Source organism: Sipha flava, unplaced genomic scaffold (genome assembly GCF_003268045.1).
Source record: "Sipha flava isolate LNK unplaced genomic scaffold, YSA_version1 275_pilon_pilon, whole genome shotgun sequence".
Classification (NCBI taxonomy): Eukaryota; Metazoa; Arthropoda; class Insecta; order Hemiptera; family Aphididae; genus Sipha; species Sipha flava.
The window spans coordinates 1,428,436-1,434,435 of record NW_020272940.1 but is presented as its reverse complement, the minus strand read 5'-3'; positions in this window follow the sequence as shown (position 1 = coordinate 1,434,435).

Below are 6,000 nucleotides of genomic sequence, written 5' to 3'. Positions count from 1 at the left end.
TTTTTTTAGTTTCTTCATTCATGACGTATATTGTATAGTAATTGTATAATAAGTACAGTACCTATAGAATTTTTAAATAGATATAATAAAAGTAAAATCACAGAGTGTAACTTCACTTAATTTCAATTTTTAATTGACTAGTTACTACTGAAATACGATACTATTGTTTAGTTACTAATTATTTTTTTAATATCACCTAATAAAATAATGAATATTTACAACTGATAACAAGTACAATGGATAGCTGATATCACAATCCTAGTTGGGTTGTATTTGTGGTTTCGCATCGATCCGTTTACATGCATTTTTTACTCCCGTAGTTATTTCTAATGCGCATTTCAAATGTGAATTAACTAAACCGTTTCAGGTAAGCCAAATTGATTTTAAACCGAATTAAGAGCTGTTTACATGCAATTAACTCCGGGAGTTGGCTAATTCGAATTAAGTTAAATCGGTTTAAACTGTTAAACATTGTTATAGTTGCTTTTGAAAACTATACTATTACATTGTAAATTAGTACGGTGGTACCATTTCAAGTTAATCTTATTTTATCTGGCAGTGACTGTTGTATGTCTATTTTTAATATTCTGTCGATCGGGGATATTAAGTTGATTTGTAGAATGATCGGACGCTCGTACACAGAAATATGCTATATACAGTGTACGCGGTTGTGCCGTACATGTACACATGTCAATTGTTTAATATTTTAATATTCGCCACTTTGTTATTCCGTAATTTAATTTTAGTTTAAATATTTGTCCTAACTGGCTCCTCTGAGTGAATATGCGAAAAGAAAGTTAAAACTACAAAAAGAAGAGCAAATAAAAAAATTGGCTAGATCGTTAAATCGATTTACGATACCAAAGGTGATCTCAGATACTACAATTGCATCGCTGGTTATAATAATGATAATATTGGTAAATAATAATTATGGCATATAGGAAAGGATTTGTTTTACAAGCTTTATTATTTTATTTCAAAATATATGTAGATTGTAGTTTATATGGTATGATTTGGTTTATCCTGATATTTAAGTATTGCAAAATAATGAAGGTATTGAATTGAAAACTAATAATACAATTGATTCCATTCAACAAAAATTTGAAATGTTTGACACCAAAATTGATATGGATGATTCTTATGGTATTATTATATTTTATATAAATTAAAATTATTCTTTAAATATCAAGTTGTTAATTTTTTTAGACAAAAGTTTTTTTTTAAATATAACAAAAAAAATATTTGAAGATATTTTTAAATAAAGTTATTAAAATATTTTATGAGAATTAATAATTATTATATCATTTTTCAATAATTCAGTAGTACAGATAGGGTTTTTTTAAGGAAATATATCAATAAGTTAAAATTATTATTATTAGGTACCTATTCTAGAAATTAAATTTTTTTTTTAATTTTGCATATGATTAGTTGGTGGACTTAAATTAAATTGGATAAATGGTATAAATGATTGCAACAATTAACTCAAAAAATTATCAAACATGAAAACTGTACACAGCATGTAGAAGCCATACAATTGTGAATAATTTGGTTGAAAAATTAAACTATAGTTAAAGACTTGGAAAAGCATATATCCGAAAAAGCAAAATTCTGAAGAGAAGTTTTAAAATGATTAATAAAAATAATATTATGTCTTACCGCAGGAAATACTGCATTGAGGGGAAATGAAGAAAAAGCTAACAGTAATTCTGAAGGAAATTTTTTACACACAGTTAAATTGATGGCAGAGTTTGATCTTATTTTAAGTAAACTTTTATGTAATGAAGAATCAAAAGTAAAATATTGAAGTTGGAAGACACAAAAAAAACTTATTGAATTATTGGCTGCTGAGTTAAGGAAAAATATATGTGAAGAAATAAAAAAGACACTGTGTTTCTCAATCATAGTAGATTCAACACAAGACATTACCAAAATTGACCAGGTTTCTGTGATACTGAGGTATATTGTTGTGAATTATAATGAACATTCTGTGCAAATAAAGGAATCGTCCTTAGGATTTTATGCATTAATTAATCATAGCGCAGAGGGACATTTCAACTTAATACTTAATATTTTGAAAAAATATAATTTAGATGTTAAAAAATGTAGAGGACAAGGCTATGACGGAGCTTCAGTTATGAGTGGTGTTAAATCAGAGGTACAAAAAAGGATTTCTGATGTAGTCACTAATTCCTTATATGTACATTGTACTGCTTATAACATAAATCTAGTAATTGCTGATGTTGCCAAAAGTTCATTAAAAATTTCTACATTTTTCGATATAGCCCACAATATATATTTGTTTTTCAACCAAAGTGCACCTACATGGGCATCATTAGAATTCGGTAATGATATAGAAAATCAAATACAAAAAAAAATTTTGAAAAAAGTGTAAAAGTGTACAATACAAGATGGGAAGCTAGACATTCATCTTTATACGCATTAAAAAAAATTTTTATTAGTGTTGAAATCTTTGACAAATATTTCATTAACTAGCAAAAAAAGTGATGAATTAAATAGAGCAAAATCTCTTAAAAAAAAAAATGCAATCTTTTGAGTTTGTTTTGCTTATAATTATTTGGGAAAATGTTTTGAAACCATTATTTGTGGTATCCAAGATGTTACAGAGCTCACAAACCACTATCCATCTAGCCAATGAGTTTTTGCAAATTGGTATTAATTAAATTAAAAACATGAGATATAATTATAAAGAACTGGTATAACCATCAAAAAATATGTCTAAAATGGGGAATACAATTTCAAAATGAAAATAAACGAAAAATTTATTCTAAATATTATTTGGTGAAGTTGATGGTGATGGAGATTGAATTTTACAGAGGTAAAATTTTATGTTTCAGTATTTTTACCATTAGTTGATACTGCTTTATTTCAACTCGAATATCGTTTTAAAGGACTTAAAATAGTATCAAATACTTTTAATTTTTTATTGCCACCAAATATAATGAAATTAAATGAAGCAGAAATAGTAAAATCATGCTATATTTTATTCAGTTTTACAAAACTGACGTAACATTCGATTTAACTAGTCAAATTCTATCTTTAAAGGAATTTATAAAAAAACACTGATATGAAAACAATTAAAGAATTATGTATATAATTAATAGAAAATGACCTATCATCTTTGTATAGTGAAGTTGTTACATCTTGTATTATATTTTTAAGTTTACTAGTGACTGTAGCATTGGCCGAACGGTCATTTTCTAAACTTAAACTGATAAAAATCTATTTCAGAAACTCGATATCTCAAGACCAACTAACAAATATAAGTATATGAAGTATAGAAAGAGTTCGTACTGATGAACTTGATGTAGAAAAATTAATTTTTGACTTTGCCAATCAAAAAATTAAAAAAAAAATTTTTTTTAAAGTAATTTTTATATTATAAATATGTTATTATTTTTATAATTTTAAATGTATTTACTATTTTGTATAATATTTTAAATAAGTAAATATATGTATTTATGTGTAATATGTAAACGTATGAAAAACATAAATATTAAATTTTTTTATTATAATTTTAAACGTATATCAACCATTTTTATCTAAGTAAATGTTGTATTTTTTTTAGTTAAAAAGAAATTTAAATTCTGATGGATACTTATCGTTTACATACATAAATATATTTTTCATGAAAATATTTTGTAAAATTTTGGTAAGTAAAGGGCCCTATTATTTGGTATTGCACCCCGGTCCTATATTAACCTTAGTTTCGGCGCTGTATATAATTATACTCGTATAGTATGTGCATGATTCAATGATGCACTGATGATGGATATATTATAAATATCTTGTGTATACTGCGTATGGGCATCAATAGGTAATTAGTATGTGGTTGAAAAGTTGGTCGAGTGTAGGCGACGAGGCGCTGCTGAAATCGGTTAACAACTACGGCGGGACGAACGGAGGTGCTGTTCCGGTGTGCCATTATTATAATATTATATTATACGAGTTGATGATGAATATGAAAATATTTTCACTCGCAATTAGTGCAATAATATAGTATAGAGAGAGACGTCTATATCTGATGCCTGAAACTGATTGCGGAGTCGTTATTGCATCAAAACGTGGGTATGTACAGAGTGATTTTTAATCAACACTCTTCGTATCTATATTTAAGACTAAGCGCTTGCCAATTATTATAACTACTGATTCGATATTCGATTTGTTTGCTTCGAAGATTTCAAAAAAATATTATTCTTCATAAAATTAAAATGTAATATAATATATATTTATCATTTATTATCGTCTAATAAAAATCAAAAAAAAAAAAACTTAAAAAGTTTTAACGATATTGAAAAATATAAAATATAATATAATTATTCACAAATATGTTGTAATACTAACGATAATAATTTGAAATAATAACAAAAATCGAAAAAAGAAAACAGTGTTGAACGACAAAAAATAAAAAATAAAAATCACCCTGTTCATGTAATATGTTTTACTACAAAGTTTACGTGTTGTTACATGCCATTTCGCAGCATAAAATCACATGCAATTAAAGATGATACATATCGAAAAGATGCGCACAGGATAACGAGGATTAACGGGGTCCTGTGTTCGCATTTTATTATTGTACACACCACAATAAACTATGAAGCGTTTACGTGATTGGAATTGTTGTTGAAACGGGCGTCGCGTCCGTGTGATTACGAAAATCGATCGAGATGTATTGTTTAAAAAAAAAAACGACCATCTCCTACCCGATGATTAATTTTTCTTGCTGTTACGCCAAAGAGAAACACGACTGGATGGCGGGTGGATATTGCCGTTAAGAAATTTTTTCGTGTACGAGCGGACGGCTGCATTTTAATACAACACAAAAGACAATATTACATTGTATTGTTCCCTACTATGTGCGGTTTGAAGGATTTGAGGACATCACGTGAAACCGCGGACCTGCTAGAGTAATTAGAGCCACGAGACAAAAGCTTATTGAAATGTTCTAGAGTAATCGTTTAAATCGTTTTCATCGTACAGAAATCTCAGTACGCACTAAAACTATTTGCGTGTACCCGAATTTAACACCGGGTCGAACTGCACAGCTACGTCGGTAGTTTATCGATCTTCCCAGCGAAAGTTTTTTCAGGGGTTCTAATTTACATTTGGTTTATTTTTTCAAAGTTTAATAATTTTGGTAACTATATTTACCGCAAAACGCATATTATTCAGAGTAAATATTAAACGTTGATATTTCATAGTATATCGCAATATGTTTAGTTTAATTTTCAAATTTAAAAATATGTAAAATGGCACGTGTCTAACCTTTTGAGTCTGATAAGTATATCTCATAAATATGGTTATGCTTGACGTAGCCAATACCCACTCACACGCATTATAATAGAAAAAAATCCTTATGAGAGGAGACCGCTAGGAAGACCACGTCTGAAGTGAGAGGACGCAGTAAGATATGATGTGAAAGTGTTAGAAAGAGGTATGGACTGGAGATTACAGGTATTGGATAGGGAAAACTGGAGGTAAGGTTGGATGGATGGTCCAAGTGGTCGAGATTATTGAAGAAGATTAAGAAGATTTATATCTCATATATTTTGAGCTCTGCCACGTGCCGAATGTACGCAATACTAAAACGACAATATTATTATCGAATAAACGTTTCAATGACTTAACTCGCAGTATATTAGATAGTTCATGGTGATACGATTTATTTGGTATTATAGACGATATAGATTACGAGTATGACAAAGAGTTAGTATTTTTTTTTCGATCATCTTAATTTAATTTCTGTCTATATTTTTATACATCGATACAACTGGCGTCTACATCGTTGACACAACAAAATGGATATAGTGGAGGACTTATAAAACAGAAAATTATAAAATAATATATTTAATTAATTCGTGACATTTAATATATTTAATTTTTAAATCGTATATCGCTATCGGCTATTAAGATAGGAGTCGACTTGAACAATGAAAACATTATTGTTTAACGCTTTACTGAGTATATATAATTTTTGTATTA